Source organism: Chelonia mydas, chromosome 1 (assembly GCF_015237465.2).
Source record: "Chelonia mydas isolate rCheMyd1 chromosome 1, rCheMyd1.pri.v2, whole genome shotgun sequence".
NCBI classification, from domain to species: domain Eukaryota; kingdom Metazoa; phylum Chordata; order Testudines; family Cheloniidae; genus Chelonia; species Chelonia mydas.
Window position 1 is genome coordinate 332,558,036 of NC_057849.1, and position 7,169 is coordinate 332,565,204.

A 7,169-nucleotide genomic window follows, 5' to 3' on the forward strand; every position below is an offset into this window, starting at 1 on the left:
CACAGGGAAAATTCACACAAAACAAAAGATAAACTAATCCGCTTTACCTGGCTTACCTATATTGGTTGCAATATTGGAGACTTGGATTAGGATGGGTTGGAGAAGATGGATTGCTGTCTGGCCTCGCTCAGGCCCAAGAGAGAACAACCAGGTAAACAAAGAGCACAAACAAAAGCCTCCCCCCAAGATTTGAAAGTATCTTGTCCCCTTATTGGTCCTTTGGGTCAGGTGCCAGCCAGGTTAGCTGAGCTTCTTAACTCTTTACAGGTAACAGGATGTTGCCTCTGGCCAGGAGGGATTTCATAGCACTGTATACAGAAAGGTGGTTACCTTTCCCTTTATATTTATGACAGCACACAAGCTGGCTCCGACTGCAGATACTGGTGAGGTGCTCCTTACTGGGCAGAGGCTACGGCAACAAGAGCCCTAAGTTAGGGGTTGGCCAAACAGCATGTGGCAAAGTCTTCTGCTACCCCCCCCCCAGGCAGTGGGTTTTCTGGGGGTGCAGCTCTAGCCCTCCAAGAGCCTGAACATGGTGTGCTCTTTGGCGTATTACTTTACCCTCTTAAACATCCGTCTAGCAGCGCAGGACTAAAATTGGAATAACTTTAAATAGGTTTTTCAATAGCATTAAAAACAAAGCACCTCATTTCTTCACTCTAAGGCCCTCAGGAGGGTGACCGGACTACCTTTGTGTTTGTACAATAGCAATGGGCACAATGGGATTTCCTCTGCTAGCCAGGGCCCCTGGATGCTACTTCAATGCCTTTAGGCTAAGAGTGTTCTTTAAAAGCTGCCCTTTTGGTGTGGCACACAAAAACACCAAGGTTAGCCTGTCGTGCAGCAACACCATCAAGTAGGCCTACATTACAGCACTAGCCCTGGCGCTAGGATACCTGGGTTCAAGTCCCTGCTCCATGACAACGTTCCTGTGTGACCTCAGGCGAGTCCCTTTGTCTCACTGGGCCTCAGCTCCCCATCTGTACACCACTTCCCTGCTCTGCAGGTTGGGAATGTGAGCACGTTGCGAGCTAAATGCACTAAACCCAGTGTCACTCAGCCTATGTCTACACTGCATTTTAAAAACCCACAACAGCAGCTTGGAGACCAGTCTACACAGTCTCTGGAGCTGGGGTTGCACGACGGTGCTAAAAATAGTTGTGGAGCCTTTTGGGCTCAGGCACTGAAGCCTGGCGAGTGGGGTGGGTTTCAGTGCCTGTGCGTCTACACACCTGGTTTTAGCACCATTAGCGTGAGCCTCGCGAGCCCAAGGCTGCAGACCTGGGCTCTGAGCCTCGTTGCTGTAGGGTTTAAAACACAGTGAAGCGGTACCCTCAGATACCGTGGCAATGGGCACCACATGAAGTACCTTATAGCACAAGTCAGCCATGTGTCTAGTGTTGTCCAGGGCAATTGTTGTCGGTAGCTACCGGCGAGGTGCTCCGCTCTGGTTCGATAATGATAACAGTCAGCTGCGTGCGTGTTCCCTCTGTGTGCTGCCCCAGCTCTGCGCAGATAGCTAACACAGCAGACCCCGAGAGAACCCCCCAAAACCACAGACTAGTACGATACGAAGGAACCCGAGCCAGGTTTATTGTCAAACGAAGCACAGGAATAGTTCCCTATAGGCTCTACAGGGCATACTACGAATTTGCGCTCTCTGGCAATGGACACAGCTTAGTCAGTGGCAGGACACTCCACTGCCCCCCAGGCTGGACAAAGATGTGCGCTCCCGGACCTGCTTTTATACCGTTGCAGGACAGATTACTCATCATAGTTCAAACGAATCTATCCATCATGTTCTCCTTTTGATCCTGTCTTTAAGATGCACCTGCCTGTTCCTTCTTCTGTCTGTGGAGTGTCTTGCCACCGTCTTGGCGCAAGTTCCTCTCATTAGCACGTATGTGTGTGTGCGCGTGTGCTTCTAACAACCTTTTCTTGCCACCGTCTGAGAGTGGGACCTGCCTCTGGCTCACAGCCCAGATTTGCTTAACACTGCCTGGAAGTGCTTTGGTTCAGGCTTCAGGCCTCAGACTGGGCCTCTGATACAAGAATTTATGTTTCAGGGCCTCCTCTTACTACAGCCATCGTCTCACTACAGTCAAAAACCGACAGTGACCCATGCACCCTGAAAATAAACCTGCCTAGCTTGTCCTTCAACTTCCAGCCTCCGACTGTAGCTAGAGGAACAGTAACTTGAGAGAGGGAGGGGAACAGCCCACCATGATCACCCTCAATAAAGGCAGCAGATTAGGCTCAGGAAGCCACTCCTTAGCTATGTAAACAAACGGGGGTGGAGGGCGGGGTTATTCTGGTGGTGGCATAAAATGCTCCATTTACCCTCCATCAATTCATTGCCAATTTACAGCCTGCTTGCTTTGGGGGCTGCAGCAAAATGACATTTTGGTTTATTTTTCCTACATAATTGATGCACACGCCCTTGTTATATAATACATTTATATGAGTAAATGTCATACCTTGTTGAGGACAAAAGGGACCGGTATGATAATTCTTGCATAATATATGTCATAGACATGTAGGAGCACAATTACTGTGCATTACTAAATAGGAGAGAGTCTATGCCAGGGGTGGGCAAACTTTTTGGCCCAAGGTACACATCTGGGTGCAGAAATTGTTTGCAGGGCCATCACTGTAGGGCTGGGGCAGGGGGTTGAGGTGCAGAGAGCAGGAGGGGGGTCAGGGCAGAGGGTTAGGGGACTCAGGGAAGGAGGTTGGGTAGGGGTGCAGGAGCGGTTCGGGGTGCGGGCTCCAGCCCAGTGCCACTTACCTCAAGCGGCGCCAGGGTGGCAGCAGTGCGCAGCGGGTCTAAGGCAGGCTCCCTGCCTGTCCTGGCCCCGTGCTGCTCCTGGAAGCGGCCAGCATGTCTGGCAGTGGCTCCTGGGGGTGGGATGGGGCAGGCGGCTCTGCCGCGCCCTGCCCTTGCCTGCGGGTACCTTCCCCGAAGCTCCCATTGGCTATGGTTCCCTGCTCCTGGCCAATGGGAGCTGCGGCGGGAGGTCCCTGTAGGTAAGGGCAGTGCACAGAGCCCTTTCCCCTGCCCTGCCCCCACACGGACCGCAGGGACGTGGTGCCGGCCGCTTCCGGGAGCAGCACGGGTCCAGGGCAGGCAAGGAGCCTGCCTTACCTCCACTGCACCATGGGGCTGGATTGAAAGTCCTGACAGGCTGGATGCGGCCCGTAGGCCGTAGTTTTCCCTCCCCTGGTCTATGCACACAAGGTTGAATTATATTAGGTCATGTTCTTGGAGCAGGAAGAATGATTCCAAAGATGGTGCTTAGTCTTAACAGGAAGTAGGAAGAGTTAAACAGAGCAAACTTCTCCCAACTTACTTTAGACAGTAGCCAAAGTATGAAAAAGTGAGACGCACACTGAAGTATTGCCAGCTCTCACCATTTTTATCACGCAATTTGGTATTTTCTCTTCAGCCCCAGCTCCTGGTGGTAAGTGACTATGTGAGCTGCTCAGCGTTCGTTTAAAAAAAAAAAAAAGTTTCTAGCCCTCATGGCTGCAGGGAAAAGCTTGAAAATCTGAATCCTTAAGACTCAAAAGAATGTAAAAGACCCACAATTTATTATTTTTGAAAATCTCATTATTTTTTGGAGCCTAGCTCACAATATTTGAACACTTGCGGTTGGCAGGACTGCATTCTGTTGGTTTTAGTAAACTACCCTTAGATTTGGACTGATTAGATTTTCATCTCTGAATATCAATTAACCATTCATGTATAGTTTGTATTCTGGTAGCAGGAAGAAGTCCCATTCAGAACTGGGGGCTGTAACAGGATGTGCTCTGGTCCTTTAAGGGACGCTTGGCTCCAGTTCAGGTTCAGGCATTCTCTGGGATGTGGCCCTGTGAGCTGATGGAAGGTATAATCTGAACCATGTGACTGGAGGCTGGGACAATATAAGGCTAGAATCTCACTAAGCCTAGTGAGACTAAGGACAAGGCAAGATTCAGAGAGGGGTTCTGCCCCAGAGAGCAGGGGAAGCAAGCCAGGAGGGGCTATGAAAAAGAGCCTGTAAAGAGGCAGGAAAGCTTCAGGGAAGGGAAAGGTGCTCAAGGCCATGGAGAATAAGGGGTGGGGGAGGAGGCTTAGAGACAGCCAAGACAGACAAGGACCTGAGAAGGAAGCCGCTCAGAGGTGACAGCTGTAGCCAGGATGGGATGAAGGATTAATAAGCAATTCTATGTCAGAAAGACTACTAAGGCCAGGAAGGGTTGAAGGACAGTTCTGCACTTGGACTCGGAGAGTCAAGTTACCAGTAGGAAAACAGAGGCATGAATTACCCAACTGGCACGAGGCCTCTTCAGAGCCAAGTGAAAACTGAGGCAGAGATGCATGATCTGCTGCTGTGCTGGTGGCTGTCCAAACCCAGGAACAGATGCCCCTGCCCCTAAGCCCTTACGGTTATTTCTCTTACCACCCAAAAGCACTGCCTACATCTCTGTCCGCAGAGAGAAACCAATGGAGAGGGAAAGTCACCTATGGCCTGGTGGAGGTTTGCTGTTGGTGTTATGAATCTCGACTCATCATTAGCCCTCCTGCTCCTAGAGACCACAGTCATTGGTACGAAAATACCCTGGCTACATTAAAGGCCCCATCCTGCAACCCTCACTCCCATGATTAACAGGTTGTCTTAAGTGGGAGCATTCATACCCAGGTTTCTTGTGTATGAGTAAGGGCTACACTTTATATACATGATGGTAGTGCCTGGAAGCCTCAAACAAAATGAGAACCCCAGTGTGCTAGGCACTGGACAAACACAGTGAGAGTGTCACTGCCGTTCCTAAAATCAAGAGGCAGGACTGACCAACAGTAGATGAGGAACTGAGGCACAGAGATTAAGTGATCTGCCCAAAGTCACACAAGACGCCTGGTAGCAGAGTCAGGAATTGAACCCAGATCTGAGCTCCAGTCTAGAGCTTTTGCTACAAGACCATCTTTCTACTCTAAGGCTACAGGATCAAGGCCTCCTCTGAGTAAGACAGTTTCCTGCTAATGCAAAAACGGTCAAAAAGATCTTAAAAATATACAGGCATCTGGTGAAATCCAGAGGAAAACCCCAGACCTCTAACTCTGAACATACTGTGTCCTTCCAACCTGTAGAACAGCTTAACAGCTGCTGATTCTTGTTGGCTACATCCACCCTCTCAAACTATTTACCCTGGATTTTTCAGAGAGATACTGTTAACTATTTCAACACAGTCTGGAAGCTGTGATTTGGGCCAGTCCAGATGCGAGGAGCCTCAAATCTGTGATAAAAGCTGTTGCCATAACAGCGTTCCCATAGTGACACTCCAGGGACTGAAGCTGGCTCACACACTCGGGACAGCTGGAAGCTCTTACATAAAAATGCCTTGAGAAAGTATTTTTCAGTGTCTGGGCTCTCAATACGGTGCCATTCCATAAACTGCAAGGGACTCAAGTTATTCTGTCTTGGGATCCGTTTGACTGGGAGGGCCGTATTTTTGGGGCTGTCAGCAAGGAGACATTGCTTAAATTACATTCCTGCTGAAATCTGATTAGATTAAAGCAACATTCACATACAAAACCCAGGTCCCTCCAGGAGGAACATCCCCATTTAAACTATTAGCCGCTGCAACATTAAAACAATCCTGGTTGTTCCTGAATGGGACAGGAGAGTTAGCTAATGGTGTTATAAATCCCCAAGGGAATCTGGTTCCCACTAATGCAAATATCATCATTCTGCCTTAAATCATTCCAGGGCTATTTACTTACTGTACCTTTCCAGGCAAAGTACAGTTCTTTTCAACCAGGGCCTGTAATGTGCCTAAATTATTTAGAGGGTTCAAAACTAAGGTCAAGCTAAAGAGGTAGGAACAGATCAACAAACCATCTGGGAGGATAAAGATGTGGTGTTATAAATATTTCCTGTTGCACTAAACCCTCTCCAGGGGTGGTGTGTGTGCGTGTACAAAACCCATCAGGCTCAGTTATTAACCAGGCTTCCTAGTGTGCTCTCTTGACAACTGCCCAACTCCTCCCCACAAAACCCAGTCTGTTCTCTAAAGCCCTTTCCCTAAGCTCTTTTCACTGGCTCTTGCTTTTATTGCTTCTAAACCCATGAAGCTCTCTGTAAAAAGAAAAGGAGTACTTGTGGCACCTTAGAGACCAGCTCTCTGTGTTTTCTCTTGGGTTGCCATACGTCAGACTGAAGAATTACTCTGACCAAAGATGCACTTAAAACTCCAGAGACTCCAGCAGGGCCAGGAGATTCCTCCAGAGACTCTGCTAAGTTTTCCAAAAGCAGAACTAGACACAAAGGATCAGCGCCCCACAGCATAATGAATTAGGAGGAAACAATTGTCTTCTAATAACACATTTCCCTTGCCCCCTTCACAGTTAGGATCAGGACTCAAATAAGCACCAACCTGCTAAATGAAACTCGGTGGTACTTCAAGGGTTTGTAAGGGATGGATTGTGAATGATTCAGATTATCACTATGGAGTCTGAGCACATACATGTCCACATCATAAAAGTGTCACTGTTCAGAAGATCTGATGACTGATGGGACTGGTATTGGGAGAGAAAGCCTCTCTCATTGCTAACAACAGTTTGAACCCAGCCCAGGTCAGCTGCGACTAAAAGTTGTCACCATGTCAGGGCCTTCTGGTAGCCTGTGTTGTGTGTGAGTGATCTAACTCCAGTTCCTACTGGGACAATGTCCATTACCACAAAAACCACTCCCATCACTGGCAGTAATTAGCATCCTCTGCAGAGAGGTCAAAGATTTAAATAAGCAAGAAAAGTGAGCGACCCTCCAACCCCTGGAAATGTCTCTCCAGGACAGGCCAAGGCATATTGGAAGAACAGCCTGGCTGCTGAGCACACAGGAATCACTATTGCTACGACTTCAACAACCATTCAATATTCCACTGTTTCTGTAGTACACGTAAATGAGGGAGCATCATTCCCACTCCTCCCTACTCAGGGTGCATGATAGCAAGGGTCAGTGCCTACTTGAAATACTATACCTGCCCATGGGAGGTCTTGTTTCCACCACTAATTATTCTAACTGCAATGCCCAGCAGGCTGCAATCTTCTCCAGATGTGTAAACTAGAACTTGAAAACCTAAAGAGCCCAAAGATTCCTTACTCCAAGCTCACAAGGTTCATATTAAAAGCT